General features: G+C 48.9%; 1 long non-coding RNA gene across 7 annotated transcripts in view; it reads right to left on the minus strand.

The window, feature by feature from the left end:
• The window catches only part of LOC112821020 (uncharacterized), a 300,721-nt gene that overhangs the window by 172,422 nt on the left and 100,391 nt on the right, over window positions 1-27,908 (minus strand). For all 7 annotated transcript variants that reach the window (XR_012379728.1, XR_012379724.1, XR_012379725.1 and 4 more), the window contains one exon: window positions 10,785-10,890. This is a non-coding gene — a long non-coding RNA (uncharacterized lncRNA). The remainder of the gene's footprint in view (window positions 1-10,784; window positions 10,891-27,908) is intronic.

The raw sequence follows: 27,908 nt of genomic DNA on the forward strand, positions 1-27,908 counted from the left end.
CCCCCCCCCCCCGCGTCGGGCTTCCTGCTGAGCAGGGGGTCTGCTTCTCCCTTTCCCTCTGCCTCCTCCCCCCCTGCATGTGCTCTCTCTCTCAAATAAATAAATAAAGTAAAAAAAAAAAAAAAAAGAAATAGTACTGGGACGACAGGACACGGGAGCCATCTGAAAAAAACAAAGGTGAATCCATACTTCAATGATATATCCAAACAAAATCTACATAGCCCAACTACCAAAATGTAAAATATATATATATACAAAACCATCAAAGTTTTAAAATAATTTCTACCTTTCACATCAGAAGGAGGAATGCCTTATTAGCACAAACACAAACTATAAAACCCCAAACGGGGTTTTATATTGATGAAAATGACTATATAAAAATCAAGTTTTCTCTCTATGGCCAACCCTACCATAAACAAACCCAAAAGGCAAACGTCAAACTGGGAAAAACTGTTTTGGCTGATACCACGGACAAAGTGCAACTATCCCTAATATAGACAGACTCCTACACATCAATAAAAGGCCAACAAATTGGCAAATGGGCAAAGGATGCCAACGGACAAGCTGTAGGAATGGGACTGCAGACGGCCCTGACGCATCTGAAGAGATGCTCGGCATCACCTGTGGGAAGAGAAATACAATTTACGTTTACACCGAGATACCATTTGTCCTCGTTCAGGCTGTCACATTTTGATCCCATGCCATGTTCAAAAACGCGACAGGAGCTCTAATGCATCCTAGATGTTTGTAAAATAGGACAGTTTTAGTGGAGGGCAATTTGGCAGTATCTATCCCAACTGTAAAGCACTTGTCCCTTTTCCTGGGAACGACGGCTCTGAGAATTCACGCTCTCACAGGTCGTGAGCTGGGCGCACCTATAAGGGCTCTTCGGCAGCATCGCCTGTGTTTGCCAAAGACTGCACACAATCCAAACGTCTAACATTCTGCAACTGCTTAAATAAACTAGAACAGTATGCTATGCTCTATGTAACAAAATATAAGTACAGCTTGTGTGTGCGGCGGGTGGTCCTGACCGGACCCCTAGGGATCTGGTAACGGTGGGTGCTTCTGGGAAAGGAATTCCGGGGGTCCTGAGGGGCAGGGGCAAGACTGGTTTCACTTCACACACTGGTTTAGACCTTTTACATTTTGTGTGGGTGTGTGTTTTAAGATTTTATTTATTTATTTGAGAGAGAGAGAGAGCACGAGCAGGGGAAGGGCAGAGGGAGAGGGAGAAGCAGGCTTCCCGCGGGGCAGGGAGCCCGATGCGGGGCTCGATCCCAGGACCCTGGGCTCATGACCTGAGCCGAAGGCAGACGCTTAACTGACTGAGCCACCCAGGCGCCCCTAGACATTTTGTACTATGTGCAAAAGTTAACTACTAAAAATGTTTTCTAAACTTGAGTAGGTTAAGTATCCCTATCTTTCCTGCATCCCCAGGACAGTCAGCTACAGCAGGTGTGTGCCCAGGTGGACGCCCCTTCCTCTCCTGCCCCTCCCACCCCAGCTCCTGGCTGGGTCATCACTGCTTGGCCTGGCATCTAAGGAGTGAAGACACTGGGGAGGGGGGGAGGGGGGCCCCCCGCTGGCTCAGCTGCCTGTGACGGGGAGGTATGTTCCTCACTCAGGTCTGAGCCCGCTCTCAGTGACTCCTCTGCCCTGAAGTTTTCATCCCGTTGTGCATTCGTTAGCACACGTGAGCGATGAATCTTGTAGCGTCTCAAAATCCTTTTGGAGGCAGGCAGAGGAGAACATGCTTATAAATTTTAAATAACTAAAAGTTTGCAGTTGCTGATGCCCGTTAGGTACCTGAACGTGTCGCTAAGGGCAAGCAAACATATGCCCCAGGCACCTCCTCTGGGCAGGTTTAAAATAAAACTCCATAGTTTTACGGAGTTTTATTGTCCCACCCCAATTAAACAGTGGACACTGGACCCCGAGAAGGGGGGGGCCCATTGCAGGGAGGGGGCTTCTGCTGTGGCTTTACCCTCTGTCACAGCATCACACACTCAAGTTTCTGACCTCTGAGTCTGTCTTTTGAATCACAGTGGTTGTGGGTGACACCCTCGTGCCAAGCCCCTGGTATGCTGGCCGGGCACTCAGCTCCTTGGCCCCTGGCATAGGGCCCCAAGCGGAGAACAGGCTCATTTCTCGCATCACAGTGGGGGCTGGCAGGAGCAAGCTCCTAGCTGTCACTCTGGGAAGGACAGGTACCATCTTGGCACCGGAGGGCCTAGCCGGCCGCCCCGTAGATGTCTGGAGTGAGCTCTCTGGGGACAAGAGCTGACGGCTGTCCTGGGCCCTCTGGAAGGGTTTGTGTCTCACCAAGGCCGTCCCCAGGCCTGACAAGAGGCGGGCTGTCAGGAGGGTGCAAGCAGAGGGAACCTCGGCGGAGACTGGTCACTCTTACAAGCTGCCAGGCAGAGACTGTTCTGAGCTAACGACATGCCCAGCGAGGGGCCCAGCGCAACTCCCCTGTGGATGAGCTTACCTGCGTGGGCGTGCACACGCGTGTGTGAGTGCGGGCACGTGAGTGTGCACCTGTGTGTACCATGAACACACGCGCACCAGACAGATGCAGGCATCCCCCCGTAGTCGCACACATCTGTGCCATGGTCTGACTAGAATCCCTTCCTAAGCTGGCCTGCTTAGTGGACTTTTTACACAAAGAAAGGGCCTGTTGTGGTCCTGCAGGATCTGAACGTCTGGATGCTTGCAGGGGCACCCAGGGCTGTTTCCTTGGGCAGAGATGTTGGTGGGAGAGATGGGCCACGGACCTGTCAGGGGACAGGGAAACAGTTGTTTCCTGCGTCTGTGATGTAGGACCCCCAAGGGGCGCAGCCTGGACATTGTCTTGTGCCCATTTCCCTGGCTCTGGAGGAAAGAATTCTGTAGGCCCGTGGCGCGGGGGGGGGGGGGCATAAACTTGGTCTGAGGAAAGGGGAAGATGAGGGAGGACTTTCTGAAAGGAGGAAGGAGAGAAAGGGACAGAGACAGAGCAGGAGGGAGGAACTATAAACATGGACAGGCGGGGGTAGGAAGCCAGATGGGATTCTAGAGAGGCAAGGGGGGAACCTGTGCAAGCCTACACTGGACTTTCCTTAGGAAATCACTTGCACACAGGTTGTTGGGAATTAGCCCAAGTCCCACTGCCCAGGGCTCCTCTGTGTCTGGTTTGGCTGGATCTTAGAATCTCCAATAATTGTTTCTGGTCAGCCTTAAGGAGACTGCTAGGGTGGCTGAAAGGGTCCCCTCACAATGGTGCCAGTGCTTGTGGTGGGTCTGGAGAACCTCTGTCCCTCGCTAACTTACTAGGGACCTCAGGGAAATGACCTCCCTTTCCGGGTCCTCAGTAACCCTGTGTAGAAGGCATGTTGGACATTAACCAGTAAAGTGGGCTATTAAAGTATTCATCTGTGGGGGGGAAGAAGAGTCCAGAAGCAGAAGCCAGAGTGTGTTTATTAAATGTGAAAATGTATGGTGACACGCAGAGGATTTTTCCTGAAAAGCCAAAATACCTCCACAGCCATCTTAGCAGGCACGACACTCCCAGACTACACATGTGGGTTGGAAGAACATCTGCCGCCAGCAGAAAGGGGGTCAGCGGGCACGCGACTAGCATGTCCCTGGGAAGGCACGTGCGTGGTTGCACGTATGCGTGTGTCCATACATGTGTCTGTGTGTGCTGGGGGTGCAGGGGAACCAGAAGGAGCCCTGAGCAGTGCACGGAAGGTAAAAGTAGTGAACACTCAGCTTAAGCAACTGTTTTTCTCCTGGAGGCTAAAATTCACGGGCAGGTAGCCAACAGCCACATTAGGATAAGAAATGTAATCTGTTTATAATAAGTTGGCAAATGCATCTCATTGGTGCTGTGGGTGAGCTTGCAGCGCACCAGAACCCACTGTGAGGCTGGTCCTGGCTCCGGTGTCTGTGGCAAGCCCACCAGAGCTAACAGGCTAGTGTTTGTAAAGCCCAGGTTCACCGCTCGCCTCCTTTCTCCATCATCCACTTCCCTCTGGGGCAGAGAAACATGTTCCCAAAGATGGCAGCTGGAGAGCCGTCTGAGAGCCAAGGGAAACTGTGGCTCCCTCCCTTGCGGGAACCACCCTGGCTACCAGAGCAGAGACTGGGGATGGGCTCTCCAGGTGGCAAGGCACTCAGTCCCACCGATGCAGGGAGCCCGGGTCCCTGCAAAAGAGTCTCCTATGAGGTTCTGGGCTCTGTTTGGCCTCCCTACCTCTGGACAAGTTCTGGGTTGCCCCCGCCCTGTAGCACGGTGTCATCCTTCCAGTCATCCAAGCATCTAAAGTTTCTGGGCCTGTAGTGCCTGCCACTTTTCAGAGCAATAGCAAATAAAATCGATAGCCAGCACCGATTTGGCAGTTACTGTGGCCTGGCGCTGCCTAGGTGTTCTGTGTGCATCACCTCCCTGTGCCCTCTGGGAAGCTTGGAAGGAGACACCATCATCGAGCCATTGTACAGATGTGAAAACAGAAGCGTGGAGGGCTTGCACAGCTTGTGCAACTTCCTGCCATCAGTGGGATTGGTGTGGAGTCTGCTTTGAACCCAGGCTTTTCCAATTCTGGAATCCCAGCTCCTTCCATGCAACTCCACAGAAGATTTCTCTTGGAACGATGCAGGTCCACTGCCACCCCTGGAGACATTCTCTAGCCTTTTTCTGGGTCCTTCCTTCTGACCTTTGCAAACTCATATCCCCAAAGGGCACTCATTCCCTCTATTCAGAATTCAGTGAACAATAACACGTGGTGGTCACAGGGCAAGGGCATTAGAATCAGACAGACCCAGCTTAGAATTCTGCTTTAGATTCATGCTACCCTTGGTCAAACTACTCAGCCTCCTGCCTCTAGTTCCTTGTCTGTAAGAATAGAAAGCACTGAACTGCTGTCTACCCCACAGGGTGGGTGTGAGAGATAAAGGAGATAAAACATACCCAGCTCCGTGGCCAGTGTTTGCATAGCTCTGCTGAGGGTGTGTATGTGGTGACAAATGTGACGAGGTGAGGAGGACATGTAGGCGGATGTCCCACCACCAAGTTTCATTCCTTTCCCATATTCTGACTTCTCCTACCCCAGGATGGTGTCTGAGAAGGCTGAGCAGGGGGGCTGAGACTCTCATCTGCAGAGTTAACAAGCTTCTCTCCACAGTCATCAGAGATCATGTGGGGAGCTTGGACGGCCACCCCCCACCCTGGCAGAGACCAGGCTCTCCTCCCCTTCCCCACTCGGGTGGTATCAGAGGAAGCTCTCTCCACCTCTGAGTGGTAACAAGGCCCTGTGGGGAATCACAACAAGGCACTCTGACCCTCCATTTGAGGGAGCTATCAGTGGAGGCCCTGTGGGGAGCCAGAACTTCTATCCCCACCCAGCAATAAGGTAGAGATCTCTTTTTACTTTTACCTCTGTCAACAGATGCCAAGTAGGGAACCCGGACTTCCCACCTTACTGCCACCAACCACTTTTCCTACTGGAGCAGTGTCCGAGGAAGCCACCTAACATAAATGGTTAAAATAATATCCAGCGTCTCACAACACAAGATTTGAAATGCCAAGTTTTCAATAGAAAATCACTCATCATACCAAGATTGAGGATGATCTCAAATTGAATGAAAATAACCAATAAATGCTAATCCCAAGATGACAGAGATGTTAGGATGATCTGACAGACATTTTAAAGCAACTACCATAAAAATGCTTCAAAGAGTAGTGACAAATACTCTTGAAACAAATGAAAATTTAGGAGGTCCCAGGCAAGAAAGTTAAAACAGAAGGAAGAACCCAATGGAAGTTTTGGAACTGAAAAATACTGTAACCAAAACAACAAAAAAAAACCCTGCCTGAATGGAGGCACTCGTAGCAGAATTGCAGGGAAACAGTGAACTTGAGGATAGGACGCTGTTCCATATCCATTCTGGACAACAGAGAGAAGAACATGGGCTGGAAAAGAAAGGAACAGAGCTTCCGGGATATGTGGTACTATACCAAAAGATCTAATTTCCATGACACTGGAGTTCTGGAAGGAGAAGAAATGAGGGCAGAACGGAAAAAGTACTCAATTAAGTAATGGCTTAAAACTTCCCAAATGTGGCAAAAACCATAAAACCACAGATTTAAGAAGCCAAGTAAATCTCAAACAGGATAAACCCAAAGAAATCCATATCAAGGCACATCATAGTCAAACTCCTGAAAAACAGAGAGAAAAAAATATACGTTGCAAACAGAGAGGAATGACATGCCACCTATGGGGTGGGGGCAGGGAAGAAGTGTGAATGACAGAAAATTGTTATGAGAAACCATGGAGGCCAGAGTGTTGAAGTGGCCAACTCAGAATCCTACATCCAGCTGAAAGGTCCTTTCTAGTGAAAAGATCCTTCAGGAATGAAAGGGAAATCAAGGCATTCTCCGAAAAACTAAGAATATTTGTCACCAGCAGACATAGGGAATAAGAATGGCTAAAAGAATTTTTTCTTTTTTTTAAAAGATTTATTTTTTTTTAAGATTTTATTTATTTATTTGAGAGAGAGAGAGAGCACACAAGTGGGGTGGGGGCAGGGGTGGTGCTCCAGAGGGAGAGGGAAAAGCAGGGAGCCCAATGCTGGAGTCGATCCCAGGGCTCTGAGATCATGACCTGAGCCAAAGTCAGACGCTTAACTGAATGAGCCATCCAGGTGCCCCGCCAAAAGAATTTTTCTAAACAGAAAGGGAAACAATAAGAGAAAGACTACTGGGGCATCAGTAAGGAAGAAAGAACGTAATAAGCAACAACATTGGTAATATTGGTCATTACAAGAGATTTTCATGTTCTTCTTGAGTTTTTAAAATTGTGTTGATGATTGAGGCAAAAACTTTAACTCTTACTGTCTAATGTGATTCTAAGGATATGTAGAAGAAATATTTGAGACAACTGACTATTATAAACAGAGAGGGTAAAGTGACATAGAGAGAGGTAAATGTTTCACATTTCAAACTTGTCAAATGATGACACTAGTAAACTGTGGTAAGTCTCAATAAATGCAGAAAAATCATTTGATAAAATCCAACAAATATTCCTGATAAAAACTCTTAGCCAACTAAGAACACCTAAGAACTTCCTCAACCTGATAAGGGGCATCCACTAAAAATTTATAGCTAATATCATTCTTTTTTTTTTTTTTTAAAGTAGGCTTCATGCCCAACGTGGGGCTTGAACTCACAACCCAGAGATCAAGAGTCAGATGCTCTACCGACTGAGCCAACCAGGTGGCCCTATAGTTCCTATAGTTACCATCATCCTTTTCTTGTTTTATTTTTTTAAGGTTTATTTATTTATTTCTTTGAGAGAGACAGAGAGAGAAAGTAGTACATGGGCAGAGGGAGAGAATCTTTCAAGCAGACTCCCGGGTGAGTGCAGATCCCAGCTCGGGGCTTGATCTCATGACCCATGAGAGCATGACCTGAGCTGAAACCAAGAGTTGGTCGCTCAACCCACTGAGCCACCCAGGAGCCCCGTTAACATCATTCTTAATGATGAAAGACTGAACACTTTCCCTCCTGAGATCAGAAATTCTCACAGACTCTATTCCACACTGTCCTAAAAATTCTATCCAGTGTAATATGGCAAGAAATAGAAATCCAGAGATCCAGGCTGGAAATAGAAAAGGAAAGCTGTTTTTATTGGCAAGAGTCTACATAGAAAATCCTATAGAACAAAAAAAGTAACTTTAGTAAAGATACACAATACAAGATTAATTCACAAAAATCACTGCATTTCTGTATTTTTGCAGTGAACCACTAGAAATTGAAATTTTAAAAAAGTACTATTCATAATAGTATCAAAAAGTATAAAATAATTAGAGTGAATCTGACAAAGATGGACAAGATCTATACATTAAAAATTAATAAAACGTTGCTGAGAGAAATGGAAGAGAACCTAAGTAGAGAGAGAGAGAGAGATACTGTGTTCATGGGTCAGAAGGCTCAATATTTTTAAGGTATACATTCTCACCAAATTGATCTATAAAGTCAATGCAATTCTGGGCAAAATCTCAGCAGGGACTTCTGTAGAAATTGACAAACTTCTTCGAAAACTCATATGGAAATGCAGGGCGCTTAGAATAGTCAAAACAGCTTTGCAAAGGAGGAACAAAGTTGGAGAACTAACAGTGTGCGATTTCAAGACTTATTATAAAGTGACAGTAATCAAGCCAGTGCAGTAAACATGAGCACAGACATCAGTGGAACTTCAGAATCAAGACTGAACAGACCCGCTCATGTATGAACAACTAATTTTTGACAGAACTGCAAAGCAGTGCAGGGAGGGAGAAATGGTTGTCTTTTCAACCAATGCTCCAGGGGAGGGGAGGGACACTGGGCTATCCAAAGGCAAAAAAAGTCAACTTCAATCCACATCTCCTACCATGTACAAAAAATCAACTCAAAATGGGTCATCAGAGGTTGAAATATCCACAGCTTCTGAAGAAAACAGAAGAAAATCTTTGTGACTTTGGGCTAGGCAAAGATTTCTTAGATATATCAAAAGCATGATACAGAAAAGAAAAAAAAATTGATATATTGGACTCCTTCAAAATTGAAGACAAAAGAAAATGAAAAGATGAGCTACAAACCAGGAGAAAACATGTGCAAATCATATTATTTAATAAAGGGCTTGTATCCATTATGTATAAAGAACTCCCAAAACTCAATAATAAGAAATCAAACAGCCCAATGAAGAAACGGACAAACTATTTAAACAGACATATCACCAAACATCTGTGAATTAGAAAGAAGTGATGCAAATTATTTTCACAAGCGATCACGATCCAACTATTAGGATGATTACAATAAAAAAGACTGACCACAATAAGCATTATGAGGATGTGGAGCAACTGGAATGCTCACACACTGCTCATGGGTTTTTAGAAATGATGGGGCCATCCTTAACCAAATCTTGCACCAAGCCCCATTCAAAGAATCACAGCTTAATTTCTTCCTGCCCAATTTCTTTCGCAGTAGCCCCTGGAAAGCCAGCTTTCCAGTGTCACACAGCTCACCTCCAGCAGTAGGGAGCTTTTCCCTTCAAGCAAACTGCAGTCGATCTGGTTTAGAAACACTCTTGCTGTTTTGTTTTTGTTTTTGTTTTAATTTAAGGCACCAGACTGTGAATTCGTAGGGTGTGTTCAAGACCGCCCACCCAGTCCTCCTTAGGTCTGCTTCTCCGTGGATTTGAGGTGCCTTGAGAGATGACACAGTGTCGGATTAAAAGAAAGAGAGGAAGGCACCACGACTCTCAGCTACCTCGTCTAGACAATTTTCTGAGGATTGAATACAGCTCTGGGTGTGAGTCAGCTCCCGCCCGAGCAAGCGAGTTTCTGTCTGCTTGGGTCTCTCTGCCTTTGCAGTCAGAGGAAGGGCCCGGGCTCAGGCCAGGAAGAATCTGCTCTAAGCTGATAAAGCCAAAGCCCCAGTGCCAGGAACCCTGTGGTTTTTCTGCCTTTGGAAGTTCTCCCGGTGAGGCCTGGGAGGAGAGGACACTCTCTAGGAGGGGGTACTTTCCCCCCGCAAAGCATCGTTCTGCATATCGCCCAGGCGAGCCCTTTGCACACATCCGGGCTATGAGACCCCGCGCACCCAGGACTGTGCGCTCCATTTCAGGTGCGCTCAACACGGTTTTCTCCCTTAAATGTGCGAACTGCAAAGTTCTGTCCCCGCCTCTTGCCCTCTGGGGCTGGGCGGAGGGAGGCAGCCTTCGCGGCTGGGGTGGGAGAGGGACGGGCGTGCGGTCCCGGCAGACCCGTGGGTGTCTGACCGCGCCGAGATGGGGCGCTGCCTCGCGGTGACCCTGGCCGCAGGAGCTCCAGACCCTGACAAAGCCGGCCTGCTCGCTCCGCTTTGCTGCCTTTTACTTTTCCTAAACCAACTCAGAGGGAGTTTCAACCCTCTGAAACGTCCGGCGAAACTCTCTAGAGCTCAGATCCATTCACTCGGAGGAGAAGACGTGAGGATTTTTTTTTTTTTTTTTGGAACCCGTTGTTGGAGTGTAAACGGAGCTGTCAGTCTAGAAGCCCCCACCCCCCGCAGGAGCCCGGAGTGAGTCTGCAGAGCCGGGTATTTTTAGAGCCTGCTCTCTCCGGGATTGCAGCGCGTGGACCCCGAGCCGGCTCCTGGCGGCTTAGGGCGCATGGGGCTTTGCGGAACCCGATGCAGCCCCAAGATGGGCTTAGCTGGGGCAGGGCACAGACCTGGAGCCCGAGAAGCCCGAGACAAGCACAAGGCACTCAGAAACCCTTGTTCAATTTCACCTTCAATTAAAAACAAACAAACAAACAACTCTCAACAGGTTCAGATGCCATTTGGGAGGGGTGCGGGGAGGATTTATCAAAGATTTATAAACGGGGTAATCTACTAGTAAAAATAAAAATCGTCACATCGTCTCACAGGATGGCAGCATATTTTGCTTTTCTTTTGGCAAAGATCCAGGATTGAGCTACTGATTAAAACATACCCTACGAAGTACATGTATTTCTATGGAATGTCTCCCTAAGTATTTGCTGACTTGCTTCTGAATTACACGCCTGGTGAAGCGGACCCTGGCCGCAGGGAATTGGTTCTCCTTCACGCAGGTGCTCTCCGCGCCCCTCCCTCGGGCTGGGGTCTGGGCTGCTTTGGGCTTTGTCTTTTGTTCTGTCTTGGGGAGCCCAGCAGAGGACCTAGCACAGGGGGGCCCTCATTCACATCCACCGGGGCGCCTACCTGGTCATCTGTAAAGTGGAACAATAGATGCTGGTCTTACCGCCTGAGAGTCTCCTTTACTGACGCAGTTCATAAAGGATGGGAGAGCTGCTGGCGGCCGCACCCCTGAGCCAAGTCCTCTCCCCTTTTCTCCTTACTTTGCACATCTGTGAAGTAAAGGAAAGGGAACAAATTTAGCAGTGATTACTCCGTTATTTTACTTAAAAAAAAAAAAAGTTGGCACCATCGTTACAAAATAGTAACATTTGTTAATTCTGGAATGTGGTTACTCAGGTGTTCCTTCTATCATTCTCTGTATTTTTCTGTATCTTTCAAAGTCTCCTGCCCCAATAAAAGAAGAGGAAAGAAAATTTTTTAAAAAAAGACTTGTATGAAATCTGGTCTCCTCCAGATGGACTTTCTCTGGTTCTGTGTACAGGAAAATGCTTAGTAAACCCCGGAGTCCTGAGACTCTGTAAGGAGAGGCAGTAATATTATTCATCTTGTTTCTGTTCTGTCCACTGCTCTAGGAATTTACTGATACCCAGCAGTAGGCTTCCCCGGTACCCCCACTCCCAGCTGTGGAAGGCAGCTAGCTGTTTGCTCACCAGGCTGTTTGACTTGCCAGTGGGATGGGAGTTGTCTAGTTGAAGGCACGTGAATTCAGGATGGTGTCACTTAAAATGTTCTGATTCAATTTCATCCAACCCACTGGCCCCGCCAACAACCCCAACCTACACCAAACAAGAGCATGTCATATAACTGTATGAAGAGTAACTCCTATCTGCAGTCATTAAACATTTGCTTTGTATAATAAAATCCCAACTTTCTTGGGCTTAACAAAAACACGTTGCTGGAGAAAATGCACATTGACATCTCCACTCCTCTAACTTAAAAACAGCCAAACTAAATTAAGTAACAACAACAACAAAAAGTTGTTTCCCACACATTTGCCCTGCTCTTACCACCAGTCTTCAGCCTGAAATAATTTCATGCTTGAGTTATTAACTTATGAAAATAGGCACAAAAGGGGAAAAATGTGAGCAGATCCTCAGCTATATTATTAGTCATTGCTACAGCTGAGTGCATTCCAGCACAAAGGCGTGTTATTCTGCCTGAGTACCTCAGTTTTGAACAAAATGTAGCTCACTAATGGGTTATGCCTCATATACCTTTTTGTAATCATTAGGTTGCCATTCTCTGTAATTTATCCCGTTTTTCATTAAGAGTATGTGCATTAGGCAGGCGTGCGCTCAAGCGCCCATGCATGGGTGTGTGCATTCGTGTGCGCACTCGTGTGTGTGTGTGTGTGTGTGTGTGCCCGCGCGCGCGCGCGCGCGCGCACACACACACACACATACATCTGTTAAGTCCCCTTTTGTTTGTGGCTGAAAAGAAAGGTCATGGCCTGAGCTGTCAGTCCTTTTAGGGAAACATCACTGTATTGATTATGATAATTGAGAATTATCATTGATTATATGCTTTGGAAATCAGGGTGATGGATGGTGTGTGAATGTAGATTTTGAAAAACTGGTGAATTGGGGGTAGGAACATGAGTAAGTGAAGGGAATCCAGAAGCATTCTGGAGAAGATGGAGACAGACTGGGGGAGTCTGACCTGTCTCTAATTGTCAGGGGCAGCACTGGGCTGGAATCTTTCTGGGCCGGGCAGAAGCATCTCACTCACTTGCTTAGTGTTCTCAGGCCTTCTGGATGAGCGACAAGATTCCAGACAATAGCCCTCTTTTTGGAGGTTTCTGGCTTGCGCTCAGAGGTGTTGCCCCAAATCAGTTTGAGTCAAATGAATAAAAGAGCCAAGTTTTGAACCTACTGATCTTTGCTTCTGCAAAGTCTGGAATTGGTTTTAGAAATCCAGGCTTTTGAACGTTAACCTCTGGATAGACAAAACTACACAAAAATAGCAGGCAAGAAAATAACCAAGCGGAAGAAATACAAGGGAAATATGAGAATCTTGGAGAAGATCAAGGTTCTCACAAACACGTATGGGTCATTTGAGCTGTCTCCTCAACAGAGCAGAGGTCTGCATGGGGCTGGCAATCCTGGAAGCAGGCCCCCCGGGGAGGGAGCATTCCCCTACCCCCGTACCCCTCCCATCCCCACTCCCGGGCCCCAAGTCTCAGCCAGCAGGAGAAGCCCCTGGCATCTTCCCCCTGGATGGGATTCTCCACTGACATTTGCCTGGCCCGGGGGGGGGGGGGGGGACACTAATTGGGAACCAAATGTCCTTCTTTAACCTCTTTGAAGTGTTAACAAATGCTTTGATTTTGTTCTTTCCTGCTCATTAAGACAAATGCAATTCTGCTTTGCCCTGAAAAAATCTGATCTCTCCTCCCAAGCCAGCTGCTCATCTTCCTGATGGGGAGAACCCAGGCCCTGCAAGGAGGTCCCCTCCTGTCAGGGGATCCACCTTGCCAACGATCACTCTGGCAGCACATCACACTGCAGTCAGAGCCCGGGACACGTGGAGTAACTCTCAACCCGGACTGCCCTGTTAGATGCCAGGCATCTCAAGCATGTTGAAGTTCCCGGAGACTGTGCCCCGTGGAAGCAATCGGGCTGGACAGAACTCCAGGGAGACAGAGCCCCCTACACATCTGGAATCTTGACAGCCCCCCACACATCTGGAATCTTGACAGCCCCCCATCTAAGAAGCCAATTTCGCCCTCACCTCTTTTTTACTAGTGATGCGCTAGGGTAACGTGATGGCAGACCTTGAACTGGAAGTGATGTTGTTCTCGCAGCTGCCTGAGGCTCATCTGCCATAACACCCCCCCTACACACACACACCATAGACCTCCCTCCCTCTCTCCAGTGCCCCCCTGGCAAAGTCAGTGGGATGGAAATCTGCAGAAAGGAAGGCACTGCAGCTCCGGGGTCTACTCAGGGACCACTGAAGGTGGGACAGGCGCCTCGCACACCCAGTGCCAGCCGCCGCGGAAACACAGGCTCCAGAGGCGGGCACCGAGAAAGAGGCCCAGTGCCCAGCTGGGGCACTCCTGGGGACGTCTGCAGGCCGTGGTGGAGATGGGAAAGCAGAGAGGAGAGTGCTCTTGAGAACAGAAATTCCAGCCTGGGAAAACGTCACCCATCCTATTTCGCTTCTCAGTTATAATCTCTACACCCAGCGGGCCCCAAGCCCTGCTATGTGTGTGTTATCTCCTTGGATCCTCTTTCCATCTGCGAGATGGGCATCAGGGTTAGACCCTCTCCCTCTATTTTTGTTTCTACTGCCTTAACCATTTTACAGGTCCGGTTCAGAAGTGTCAAGTACACGAACATTGTTTTACAACAGATCTTAGAGCTTTTTCATTTTGCAAAACTGAAGCTCTATCCATGAAACAGTGACTCCCTATTTCCCCCCTCCCTGCAGACCCTGGCAACCACCAGTCTCCTTTCTGTCTCTCTGACTTTGACGCCTCTAGGTATTCCCTATGAGTGGAACCGCATAGGATTTGTGCCTTCGAGTGGCTTATTTCACTCAGTATAACGTCCTCCCAAGTTTCACGTATCTTGTGGCCTATGACAGATTTTCCTTCCTTTTTAGGCTGAATAATAATCCCACCGTAATATTCCATCGTGTGTAGAGACCACCGTCTGCTTATCCATTCATCTGGTGAAGGACACATGGGCTGCTTCCACGTTTTGGCTCTTGGGAATGATGCCACTATGAACGTGAGTGTGCAAATATCCCTCTGAGATCTTGCTGTCAATTGTTTTGGCACTATACTCAGACGAGTAATTGCTGGATCATAGGGTAGTTCTATTTTTAATTTTTTGAGGAACCTCCATATTGTTTTCCACAGCAGCTGCACCATTTTGCATTCCCACCGGCAATGTAGGAGGGCTCCAATTTCTCCACACCCTCCCCAACTCTTGTTGATATATATACACATATGTGCCCTCTGAAGGGGTATGAGGTGATATCTCCTTGTAGTTTCTTTTGCGTTTCCCTAATTCTTAGTGATCGTGACTCTCTTTTCCTATGCTTGTTAGCCATTTGTGTTTCGTCTTTGGAGAGATGTCTATTCAAATCCTTTCCCCTCGGGTGTCTGGGTGGCTCAGTTGGTTAAGTGTCTACCTTTAGCTCTGGTCCTGATTCCAGGGTCCTGGGATTCGAGCCCCAAGTAGGGCTGCCTGCTCAGCGGGGAGCCTGCTTCTCCCTTTCCCTCTGCCTGCCGCTCCCCCTGCTTGTACACGCTCTCTCTCTGTCAAATAAGTAAATCAAATCTTAAAAAAAAAAATCCTTTCCCCTTTTAAAATCAGATTTTGTGGTGGTTGTTGTTGACTTGTAGGAGTTTTTAAATATCCTCCTCCTTTTATGTGTTTAGCTGAAAAAAACTAAAGGATCAAAGAGGTGGATCACCTAGTTGCTCCTGCCGCACGCCTTCTAATAGGATGGCGGGGGGCGGGGGCGGCGGTGGTGTTGCGCTACGTGTTTCCCCAGCAGCGGGGAAGGATGGCCATAGAGCAGTGGGCCCATCCTCCCCCGGCCACATGGTCTCACGGCAAACACTGCCCATCAAATGCACACCCTGTGTTCACAGCCTCGTGTGCCAAATTGCTGCTTGGAAACCCACAGCGAACACCGGTTGCAGGGAGCTCAGAAGCGTGTAATATCCACTTTAATGACAGTTCCACTTTCTTGTTTCCCCCTCCTTGGAGGAAGGGCAGAGAGAAAAGGCCGTTCATGGAAAAATACATTTAAATGGATCAGTGCCGGGCAACCCTTTGCACATCTGTTCTTAACCGGTTTCAGCTGAAACTACTGAAAATATACATAGATCTGTTTATGTGGAACCAGTTAAATCTGATAAGATTACAATTTGGAGGGTAACTCTGGATTTGGTGGTGGGGTAGAAAAAAACCCCTCTATACTTGGTCTCCACACAAGCTCCTAACCTTTTACCGCAGATGATGTTGAGGGAATCGGATTTGCTGCAAATTAAAAAGACCTAAATTATTCGAGATTTGTTACAAACAAACTCAAGATGTCTCGACAGCCTTTCTGCGGCGCAGGATTCCTGCCTCCCCTCCAATCCGGGCCGAGCCCTTTGTTATCAGAGCATGGAGACCACAGCTGGGAAACCACTTGTTTCTGAGTAATTCTGTCCTCACTCCCCGCATCAGTCGGTTTCACAGGAAGATGGTAGGCAGGCTGTTCGCACACTGACTGGCCAGTTGCCTTCCCTTGGAGGACACCAGCGGCGCCTGAAGACATGCAGGCAGCAGGCAAGGAGTGTTGACTGAGAGCCTCTTTATGCAAGTGCTGGGCTCTTTCCCAAGCCTTTCTTACGAAGCACAGGAACCACGCTTTGAGGTCATCCCATTATAGAGATGAGAAAACTGAGGCTCTAGGATGATTTGCCAAGGAACATGCCGACAATAGGGAATGAGGTGCTGGAAAGGAAGAAAGAGTTTTTCTCCCATCTAAATGTCTCAGGGGGCAAAGCCACAACTCAGATACCCACAGGAAATGTCGATATCGTGGGTGCAGATCTCCTCGATTTGGTAAAGAGAGCCAGAAATGACCACGTTGTCTCACATATTGGCTCAGTTCTTGAAGTCAAACAAAAAACCAGACCCTGCTGTGGTTTGAGATCCCGCTGCAGGGCCTTTGATGGCTCCAGAGCGGGGAGGCAGAAGCTGCATTGCTCCCTCTACAGGTGGGCACTTGGGGATCTGACTATCAGGATTCTCATCTGCTGGTGCCTGAGGCCTCTGTCACAGGTAAGGGGCACCACAGGTCAGCATCTGGGTCCCCGTGTCCCTTCTGAAGCCTTTCCTGGTGACTTCATGAGACTCCTCCCTTGACTCTAGCACGCTCTGAACGTGCATTCATCTACAAATATTTATCTAATCATTTATCTCTAAAAGATGACATCAGTCTATAAAATGCACCACAGGACACAAGAATAGCAGTCACATGGCCTCAGAAACAATCAGCCCAAATTGACATCTGACAACATCCCCCCACCACACCCCCAGTAGCCGGGCTGTAATTGGTAAGGTTTTCACTCCTGAGGGACCCCACGCTGTGAAAATGCACCTATTTCTGTTTATTGAAAATCTTTTTTTTTAATAAGCAGCCCAGTGGAAAACAATTGTGAATGGCAGCTTCATTACATGTGGATTTTTAGAACAAAGAAAATACTGCTCACACTCTATGACCTGTTCAATGATACTGAATTTTAATTAAAAAAATGTTACATGCTAAATTGATGACAAGGAAGGTGTGACACTAGGGCTATGAAAGAAATCAGGAAGGCAACTGAGGGTTGACAGGTTGCCTCAGTGATCTATTCAGCGTTACTTCCTATTTTTGTCTTCTCCCTCTTTGTTTTCCATTTGAAACTTTCAGTTTCGAGTTAGTGGGAACACACTCCAAGCTCGATGGACTTCAGATGGGGAGGCTGGTGGGACTAGAGGAGGGTACAAGGAGGGGGAGCCTTATTTGCCCCCCAGGGGCCTCCAACATCGTCTTGTGCGGTGAATGCATTATCGTCCTAGAAGGGTCTCCTCTAAGTAGCTACTGGCCCAGGCCACCCTAGAAAAGCCCTTTTGAAGGGGTCAGTTTTCCTGAGCACCAAACTTGGAGCTGCTTCCAGGTGACTGGTGTAAGGTCATCTTCGAGGGCCTGCTAACTTGGAATGAATTATTCTGAAGGGACAGATTCCATGGTGTGTGGACAGGCCACTGGATGTTCAACCCAACCTAAGTTTCACCAATTATAAGAGAGTTTTCTTTTGAGATGGGGCAATAATTGAATAGGAAAATCCAAGTGCTGAAAGTATGCCAGTGTGTTGGGTTTCAGAAAGACTGACTGGGGCGGGCAAAGGTGGTCCGCTTCCTCTCCGGGTGGGCTTCTAGGTCACGGTGTGTCAGTTCATGAGCTAAAGCCCCATGACACAGTAGCCATCTGCCCCAGTCACAGAGCCCCGAGGTCGGCCCGGGGTGGAAGGATCACTTCTGCCACAGCCTGTGCAGGGAGGCAGCAGCTGCCCTGGGTCCGGGAGCCCGCCTCGGCTTGCTGGGAGAAGCGGGGGGTCTTGCGGCTGGGGGAGCTTCAGTGTCGCCTTCCTCCTGAGAGAACAGGTATGTGGAGCAGACCGCAGAGTTCACCACCAGCCAGAACAGGGCCTTGACCTTCCCTGAGGAAGAGACTAGCAACTAGCATTCAGGGTCTAGGGTCCTCAGGCACGGGACGGCAGATACAGAGGCCCTGACCGTGGGAGGCAGGCGGCGGCGGGGGGGGGAGGGGGGGCTGGTGCGGAGTGGGCAGGCCACAGGTATGACATAGGGGAGGTGCTGGCCATACACAGGGAGGAGGCCAAGTTCTGTTCTAAGAGCCCCCAGGAAGCCACTGTCATGGTCCAAGCAGGAGAAGCATGTGGCTTGGTTTTACATTTCCCGGAGATCATGCTGGCTTCTGTCTAGAGTAGGATCTAGATGGGTGGGAGGCTGGGCTGTGGGCCAGGTGGGAGGCAATGGGATATGGGATAGGAGACCAAGGGGCTGCTTTCACAGGTAGGCCCAGTGTGGCACGCTGAGGAGCTGGTGAGTAGGGTGAGGGATGGGTCTGTGGAGGAGACATCCAACCCCGGTCTCCTCATTGGGAGAGGCTTCAATAATCCCCACGTCTCAGAGAGGTTGTGAAGGTTAAAAAGGGGGCCTGAGCCACAACAGGTACCCAAGACTGCATTCTCTTCGTTCCCGTGGTCCCCGCAAGCACAGATAGCAGCCAGCTGTCTTTAGCAAGGCTACTTCTGACCCTTGTCCTCAGGAAAGTGGGAAGTAGGGCCTGGGCTGGTATGGGCGACAGGGCGGGTTTGGATTGCTTTTTTTCTGAGAAATCATGTGCAGATCCCCAAGCAAAATGGTGATGCAATAAACTTCCATGTTCTTAAAAACATTTTGATGTTTCCAAAAAGAAAGTTAACAGGGAGCCGAATTATCACCATCGTGAAGCTCACACATGCCCGTGGTTGCCTGACTTCCCAGAGTACAACACGTGAGCCAGACCAGTGACTGTCCTTCAGGCCAGGATCCCTGTGTCCATCCCCAGCACTCATGCCCGGAGACGCAGGGGTGGGGAGTGGGCGAAGGTAGGGGAATTCCCACCTTCAGGTCAAACATGCACTTCTGAGCTCACACCGGGCCTAGCACACAGTGCCTAGAACCTCATGGGCCTCACGCATGTCAAGTTTATTATGGGGGGTGGGGAGGAACTGGCCTGACCATGTGGGGTCTTCCTATGGCTGGGAAGGAGAAGGGGCATCGGGGCTGGGTGAAGGATGGGAGGAGGGGCCGATGGGGCCAGGCTCTCTGCTCAGGGTGCAGCTTGGAGAAGGACACATGACCAATTTTCTCTGAGCCAGCATATTTTCCATTCTAAATATAGCCCAAGATGACCCAAGACATCTTCCCCTCCCAAGGAGACCAAGGAGAACTCAAGGTTCTGTATTTTCCCGCATTTCTGTGACTTCTGAAGAAGTGAACAGTGAGATCTGAGGCTTTACCCTCCCATCACCTGATCCCATGGACCCTGGGTCCTAAGGAGCGATGTCTAACCCCTCTTGAGAGGAGAGCCTGCCCTGGGTCAGGAACTCTTTTTGGTTCCCAACCTTTAGTAGGTACCAAAATATTTGGCTAGCTCTCTTCCTCCAGCAAAGCGGAAACAGGGCTTCTATCCACCTAGGAAGGGTGACCTGTCACCCGGGCCGGAAATGAGTAGCTTTCCGCCACCCCTGGGTTAGTTCACCCCAGCATCTCAGGAGTGAGGCCCACCCTGATGAGTTTTAATTGGACAACGGGTCCTTACTTCCCCCTTGGAACCTCGCTGCACCATCAAGCTGATACTTTGATCACACTTCCGGGAGGTACAGGATACAAGCCTTTTGGAAAGAGGGCACCCACCGCAGGCCTCGGGCACCACCATGACTCTTGGCTCCGAGCGCCTGCACTGAATGTTTGCAAAGGGGGGCAGGGGGTAGTGTTCTGTATCTGAGCAGGGCCCTGCTAATTGCTGCACAAGCACTTCTGGGGAAGTTCAAGTTTCCAAAGGCCTGCCCTTAACCCCGACAGCACCAGCGCTTCCCAGACAGAGCGCTTGAGGGCATTTGTGAAAACGCGTTATGGGAGCCACAAAGCGATGTGGTTATCTCCGAAGGGTTAATGACCAAAGAGTGAGGACAGTCATGGTAAGTTACATATAGCAAACAGTGAGCAAAGCAAGCAAGAGGAAAAAAACAAAACATGGAAACACCCCCCTCCCCCCTCCGTCAGTCCACCCCCAATCCTCCTGCAACAACACTGTATATACAGACCACAGATCGGGGCATAGTTAAATTTGGCACACAGAGACTACAGCAAAGAAAGAAAACATATCAAGTTACGCGGAGTCCTATTCAGATTTGGGCCGGGGCCTCAGCCGCACAATGCTGAGCAGAGGAGAACAAGGCCACGGTGTGTTGTCGAAAAGCGCACCGGTGAGCTTGGCTTTCCTTTCAGTCATTTGCTGGCCTGGCCCTGGGCAACAGGTTAATTCCCTGCCCCACAGGTGGAGACAGATAAAACAAACCCAAATGGTGTAATGGGCCGCAGGAAACCTTTCTTTCAAAACTTGATCCCTCTCCAGAGAGGAAACACGCAAGGACTTTGCTCTGGACAGTAATCTGTTTTCTTAGGGCCGCTGGGAGAGACCTGGTGGCCAGGGTAAATAAGGCAACGCAGCCCGTGGTGGGGCTTTTGGCAGGCGGTGCTGCAAGGGAAGTTCGAAAAGACCACTTCCTACGCTCTAGTCCCAACCAGGAGTAAGCTGTCAATCTCAGAGGATGAAGGCCCTCTGGAAAAAGCCAGTGGAGAGAAAGCCCCCTGCCCCCGCCACCCCACCAGGGAGAAACCGAAGCCACAGGTGCATGCCAGGGTCCCCTCCTCCTCCCCCCCCGGGCCCGGCTCACCTGGCCAGAACCCAGCCTGCAAGCCCGCTCCCCTCCCAGCTCCCTGAGTGGGGAGCGCAGGCTGGGCCATGTGAAATGCAACCCGGGTGGGTTTCAGGCTCCGCGCTGAGCAGCCGGACAGGCCGGCAGGCAGGCTGCCAGGGGGACTGGGACCGGCTGAGGCTCGGGCACGGGGAGGGTCAGATATGTTTTAGTCATCAGACATTGTCCCTGCTGGAGGACGCTTAGGCCTCCCTGAGGAGATGAGACAGCCGCCGGCTGGCACTTGTCAGCCAGGGCTACTCCCCGTGTCGCCAAGGACGTGGGTCTTTCCAAAGCCAGGCCCACGTTGTGACCCTCACTGGACCGCAGATGGGCGGGGCAGCCCTGCCATTTTGCAGGGGAAGGAGTTGAGGCACAGTGAGGCCACATCCTGTCGGTGTGGGTACAGATGGTTCAGAGAGCAGCCCCTCATCCTGGCCCTCCGGGCAGGCATGCCTAAGGAGCTGGTCCCCACTGCACAGGGCAGTGGTTCTTGCTTCTGAGCATGTGCCAGCATCGTGGGGTCATCCTCTACCTGCTGTGACCCATTCTCCTCAAGGTGGGCCTGGGTATCCTGCCCCAGTGCCAGCCCTCAGCAGGGGGTGGGGATGCAGCCATCTCCATTCACAGCGGGCTCTGCTATGGACCCGAGCCCAGTCTCCATCTGCAACGCGGGGACAATGGGCGAAGCGTGTCCAGAGCTGCTCCAAACTCTGAGGGACCCAGCGCTGCATCTCTTTCCCTTCCTGTGACTCAATGGCCCCACAGTATTGGCTCCCTGTGCAGAAAAGATGCTGTAAGATGAATTGTAGCGGCGCCTGGGTGGCTCAGCCAGTTAAGCGTCTGCCTTCGGCTCAGGTCATGATCCCAGGGTCCTGGGATCAAGCCCCGCATCCGGCTCCTTGCTCAGCAGGGAGCCTACTTTTCCCTCTGCCTGCCACTTGCCCTGCTCATGTTCTCTCTCCTCTGTCAAATAAATAATTTATTTATTTATTTGACTGAGAGAGACAGCGAGAGAGGGAACACAAGCAGGGGGAGTGGGAGAGGGAGAAGCAGGCTTCCCACTGAGCAGGGAGCCCGATGTGGGGCTCGATCCCAGGGTCCATGACCTGAGCCGAAGGCAGCCGCTTAACTGACGGAGCCACCCAGGTACCCCTAAATAAATAAAATCTTTAAAAAAAAATAAAAGATTGATTTGTTTCCTCCTAAATCTCATATGTTGAAGTCCTAACCTCCCCACCTCATACCTCAGAGCGTGACCTTGTTTGGAATAGGGTCATTATAGATACAATTAGTTAAGATGAAGTCATACTGGATTAGGGTGGTCCCCTCATCCCACACCACCGGTGCCTTTATAAAAATTGAAGGGGAAATTTGGACATAGACACGCGCGCGCAGAGAGAACACCGTGTGGACATGAAGGCAGAGATCGGGGTATCGCATCTACAAGGCAGAGAATGCCACAGATTGCCACCAAGCCCCAGAAGCTGGGAGGGAGGCCTGGAACAGATTTTCTCTCGAAGCCCTCAGCAGGGACCAAGCCTGCGGACGCCACTGCCCTGGGATCGGTGGCCGCCAGAGCCGTGAGACAGTATGTTTCTGTTCTAAGGCACCGCTGTTGATACTTTGTTATGGCAGCCCCAGCAAATACAGATGAGGAAAAGGCCAAGGTATCTGTGGTTAGTTTACCTTGAAAACTGACTCTGAAGCCCCTTTCAGCTCTGCTCTGCAGACGTTTATCCTGTTTCGTTGCCTGAACAAAGAGTGAAACGGTGCAACGGCAAAGCATAGTCTGTGACTTCTCTGCTCCAGAACATCCTGCCGGCAAAAAGAAAGTCCCTCCTGCTCAAAATCCTAACCCTACTTAGTTCTCAACAGAAATCATATTCTGCGTTACTCTCCCCCAACGACTCCAAGCCAAGACAAGCCCCACTTTCTCTTCTGGGCACAGGTGGGACCCTCTGCAGATAATGATGAGCAAGAACCCCTCTTTTCCAACCAAGTGCAAGGCCCAGCCTCTTGCTCACTTACCGGTCATCCCAACTAGTTTTCAGGAGAAGACCTGAAAACTCATTCACATGACTAAAACAATGAACGAGGGTCGGGAGCTTGAAACGCTAGCTTGCCCAGGTAAGGAATTAGGTCACATAGAGCATCGGTCAACACTCTGCCTTCTGCCCTGACCAGACTATGGAATCCTTATTGTGACACATCCCCACTTGGTGGGAATTCCTCCTGGTGTGACAACACCAGCACCCCCGTGCCTTTGCATCAAGCCTCAGCCTCCCTCCCCTGATGGCGTGGGGCCCAATGATGCCAACATCGTCTTAGACTAAGGAAGTCCTCCCAGAGCGTGCCACCATCCCTGGAACCCTAGCAGCTCCCCTAGTGATGGGGCTTTGGGCATGGTGATTCTCAGGGCTAAATTCTGGAGTACTAACATGGACCATGAAGTAAGGCTTATTAGACTTGACCTTCGAATGCCCCCCTTTCTCGCTTGCTTTTGTTGCTTTGTTCCTGAATTCGGCCTCCTCTCTATATCTGCCTGCCAAATACCTCTTTCAGCCTTACTCTTCCCGCACAGCGTCCTATTGTTTATGCAAGATATTTTTCTTCCACCGAGAATTTCTTAGTGCATCAATTAGAATGCAGGATTTTGAGAAAGAGTCTCCTGCTTCCATCCATCCCCCCTCTCACACTTTAGTGACTTGCATGTAGAAGTTATTACTCAGTACAGATTTGTGGAAGGTTGATTCAATCTGAATGTCTTCTGTTCATTTACTCTTGTTATCTGTTTTGGTCCCAAACCCTTTCCCCATTTGGTCCCCATGTTCCTTCCACTTCAGAATTTGGTCTGCTCATCTAGGGATGTTGGTATCTACTAACTTAGACCGAACAGACAGGAGTGTTCATATAGCTGATTTCTCATCAACTCAGAGCTAAAGAACTCATAAGCTTTTAGAGTTGGAAGATTCTTTAGAAAGTATTCAGTCCATTTCTTTAAGAAGAAGCCATGTGACTTGTCCAGGGTCAAATGGTGGGGTAAGTGGCAGAAGAGAGAGCCTGGAAGCCAGATGTCCTGGTTTGATGCGAGGCCGTTCATCATGTGGATGAAGACATCATCCGTGTGGCTGGTGTAGCGTGAGGGGGGCAGGGGGTCCCATCCTATCTGTTCTGGAAGGTTCCCTCTACTGGTCCCCGGGCATTTCAGCTTAACTTTAATGGCTCCCAAGTAAGTCCAGACACCTTTGTCACATCTGCTCCAAGGGGTTGTGTGTGGGCCGCTGGATGCCAGACCCACCCCCAGCACAACCAGGTCACACAGACTCCATTCCTAGTGGCAGAGACACTGTCTCCTGTTCTATCTCGCAAATCCACAGATAGGAACGACACAGAGTGTCTTCCATTTAAAGTGTCACGCAGATGTCAGAGGTAGGGTGTTTCCAACCACCGAGGAAGCATAAAGCAAAATAGTCCTGTCGGCATAGACATGTGCCTCATTGTTTTCAATCTGAACACATGTTTTACATCAAGAGAGGGCTTGTGGTCAGGGTAGGGGGAGCTGAAGGGAGATTCAAAGGTTCTTCAGCTCTCAAAGATCTCAACCTCTTCAAAGTTTCAACCCTCAGAGCTCTTACGATGTTTCATCCCACTCAGCAGAAGCGCTTCTGCCCACACTCTCAGGTGCCTGCACGGGGACTCGGCTGTGGTCCGGAAGGACGGAGGAAGGAAACAGGATGGTCACCTCACTGCAGATATTTTCCGCAGAGGATGTCATTTCTCCTTTGGGATTTGGCAGTCTCCCTAAGGCACATTCGCGCACAGAGAACAGGTGATACCTGTCGGCTAGGGAGGCCACATCAAGCCATGGGCGGTGATGGGTATCATGAGCTCACACTGTGGGGCGGGGGGCGGTACGAGCAGCTTCTACCTGGGACCCCAGACAGGTGGGCGTGGCCAGAACCCGAGCCAGGGACAACAGGTGATCAGGAGAAAGGGGAAGGGTTTGTATTCAGTTATCATCAGTGTTTCTAGTCTCAGTGTCCTCAACTGCACATTGGGGATGATAATAATAACTTCCTTCATGATATTTTTGGGGTTCACCAAATGAGATCATTACCTGTGGAAGTGCTTGGCAGAGAGAGATAAGGAGCAGTTTGGTGGACGGGAAGGAATTCCAGCACCCACGCCAGCTCCCAGCTGTCTCCTTTCTGAGTGACTGTTTCTAAGGGGAAGGAGCAGCCAGATGATGCCTCCAACCCGCAGGACAAGTCCTGGCACGTCAGGTTGGAGTATAAGAATCCCACTTCCCACACTGTGCCCCAGATGGTTTGTAATCAGAGGGACAGGTGGAAAGCAGAGTGCTGGGGTGATGGGGTGGGACCAGGAGAGCCCAGTTCGAGTCCCGGGGCCACTGCTGGCACTCTGCTACCATGGATGGGTCCCTTGCCTCGCTGGCCCTGTTTGCCTGTCTGCAAATTGGAGCGGACTGCACACAGCACAGGGTCATGGCAAGCCTCTTGCAGAATGATCCAGGAGGACAGCTGGAAATGACAAGGTGCTGAAACATGTGTGATGCTGTTGTTGTTCTTAAGGGAAGGGAGAAAGGAGGCAGGGGATGAGAAGCAAGGGGGAGGGATTAGCCTGTATTTAAAAAAATTTTTTTAAATTTCAAAATAGCTTTAAATGTCCAGAAAAGTTGAAAAAATAGTCCAAAGAGTTCTCACCTACCTCGCACCCAGCTTCTCCTATGGTCAGTGTCCTATCTTAGCATGGAACACCTGTGATATTTAATAAGCAATATTGATAGGTTATTATGAACTCAAGTCTATACTTTCTTCATATTTCCTTTGTTTTTACCTAACGTCCTTCTGCTTTGGGATTCCATCCAGGATACCATTATATTTAGCTGTCAGGTGCCCTTTAGGCTCCTCTTGGCTGGGGCAGTTCCTCTGATATTCCTTGGTTTTGATGACCCTGACAGTTTTCAGGAGTACTGGTCAGGCATTTTGTAGAATGTCCCTACGTTGGGATGTGTCCGGTGTTTCCTCATGATTAGGGTGGGATTATGGGTTTCTGGGAAGAAGACACCGAGGTAAAGTGCTCATTCTCATCCCCTCATTATCAAGGGTACCTGCATTCCACATGACTTACCACTCTTGATGTTGACCTTTACCTCTGGCTGAGGTCGTGTTTGTTGAGTTTCTTCTTCTCCCTTTTCACACCACACTCATTGAAAGGAAGTCACTATGCGCACTCGGCGCTCAAGGAGTGGGGAGCTCTGCTCCACCTTCTTGGGGGGCAGGGTAGCTACATCAATCATTTGAAGTTGTGCTGCATGCGAGATTTGTCCAGTCTCCTCCAATCATGTATTCATGTTATCAGTATGGAATATTGCATATTCATATACATCAGTATGAGTCATGCATATTTATTTTATACTTGTATTATTTATAATCCAATACGACTTTATTGCTCAGACTACTCCACTTTGGGCCATTGAGAGCTCTTTCAAACGGCAGCTGTGTTCCTTTGACACCCCCCCCCCACCACTGTGTGTTGTTATTTTTCTCAGCACTTTCTTACTTCCTGACATTATAAGATGCTCCAGGATCATCTTGCATATTCCCTGCCCATCCTAAAACCAGCCATTTCTCCAAGAAGTCCCAGTTTCTTTTCCTGGAGAATGATACTAAAAATCTGAAATCTGGGCACCAGATGTGTTCATTGCAGGAATGTCATTGATTGCGGACCCTCTCAGCTGACAGAGCAAGGAAATCTATGTGTTTATACCAACCCATATCAACAAATATTTCGTATGCATCCCTCTGTATCCGTATGAGGCGAAACATGAGTTCCTCCTGATGTTGCCAACGCTAATCCACTACAACACGAACCATTCCGGCCTTCCCCCTTTGCTTGTCTGTAAACTTCTCACTCCAACAAGGGGAACCTTGGCTCCCACCATCTGTCATCCATTTACTGAACTTCACAATTCCAAAATTCATGGTGGGTGGCTTCAGAATCATCAACCCCTCACAATTCCAAAATTCATGATGGGTGGCTTCAGAATCATCAACCCTTATCCCATGGGAAACAACTTTATCAACAAGAATACAGTGTTATGGACCATTCCTTTTGCCTTTGGTCTTACAATTTCCACTTATTTCCAGTACTACTTGGGTCAGCACCTTTTAGGCCCACCCCTTCAGCGAGGTGATTTCCTACATGTGTAATACAGTTACAATTTTTTTGGTCAGATTCAGCATTCCCTTCCAGAATCCCCCAACCTCTTGAATAAATTTTAAAAATTTATTCAATTTTAAAAATTTGCATACATCTGAAAATTTCCTAAGATGAAAACTTGGATGATTAATTTTAGATCTTTCTTTCTTTTTTTCTTTTTTCTTTTTTCTTTTTTTTAAGAGAGGGAGAGAGAGGGGGGTGGGGAGGGGCAGAGGGAAAGGGAGAGAGAGAATCTTAAGCAGGTTCCACGGCCAGTGCGGAGCACAATGCAGGGCTTGATCTCACGACCCTGACATCACGACCTAGCCAAAATCAATAGTCGGAAGCTTAACTGACTGAGCTACCCAGGTGCCCCAGATTTCTTTTTTTCTAATATATGCATTTAACGCTAGAAATTTCCACTAGTCTGTGTTCTGTCACTATGGATTAGTTTATATTTTCTAAAATTTTTTATGTAGATAGATTTGTGCAGTTTGTGTTTTTTTTCCCTCTGGCTTCTTTCACACAGCATAATTATTCCAGATTCATTCATGTTCTTGCATGTGTCAATGGTTTGTCCCTTCTTAATGCTCCATAGTATTCCATTATATGGATGAGCCATGGTCTGTTTACCTGTACTGTACCTCTGGATTCTTTCCAGGTTTGAGTTATTAAAAAATAAAGCTGCTATTGGCCTTCATGTGGGAGGCTTAGTGTGGACATATGCTTTCACTTCTCTTGGGTAAATACCTAGGAGTGGAATGGCTGGGTCATATGGTGAATGTATGCTTAACTTTGAAGCAACTGCCCATCCATTTTCCAAAGTGGTTGTACCATTTTACATTCCCACCACAGCATGTAAGGTCACAATTCTTACCCATTTCAGCACGGTCAGTATTTTTAATTTTAGACATTTCAGTCGGTATGTGGTGCTATCTCATTGTTGTTTCCATTTGCATTTCC

Source organism: Callorhinus ursinus, unplaced genomic scaffold (genome assembly GCF_003265705.2).
Source record: "Callorhinus ursinus isolate GAN/ISIS: 27379988/994484 unplaced genomic scaffold, GSC_fseal_2.0 scaffold10, whole genome shotgun sequence".
In the NCBI taxonomy this organism is placed as follows: Eukaryota; Metazoa; Chordata; class Mammalia; order Carnivora; family Otariidae; genus Callorhinus; species Callorhinus ursinus.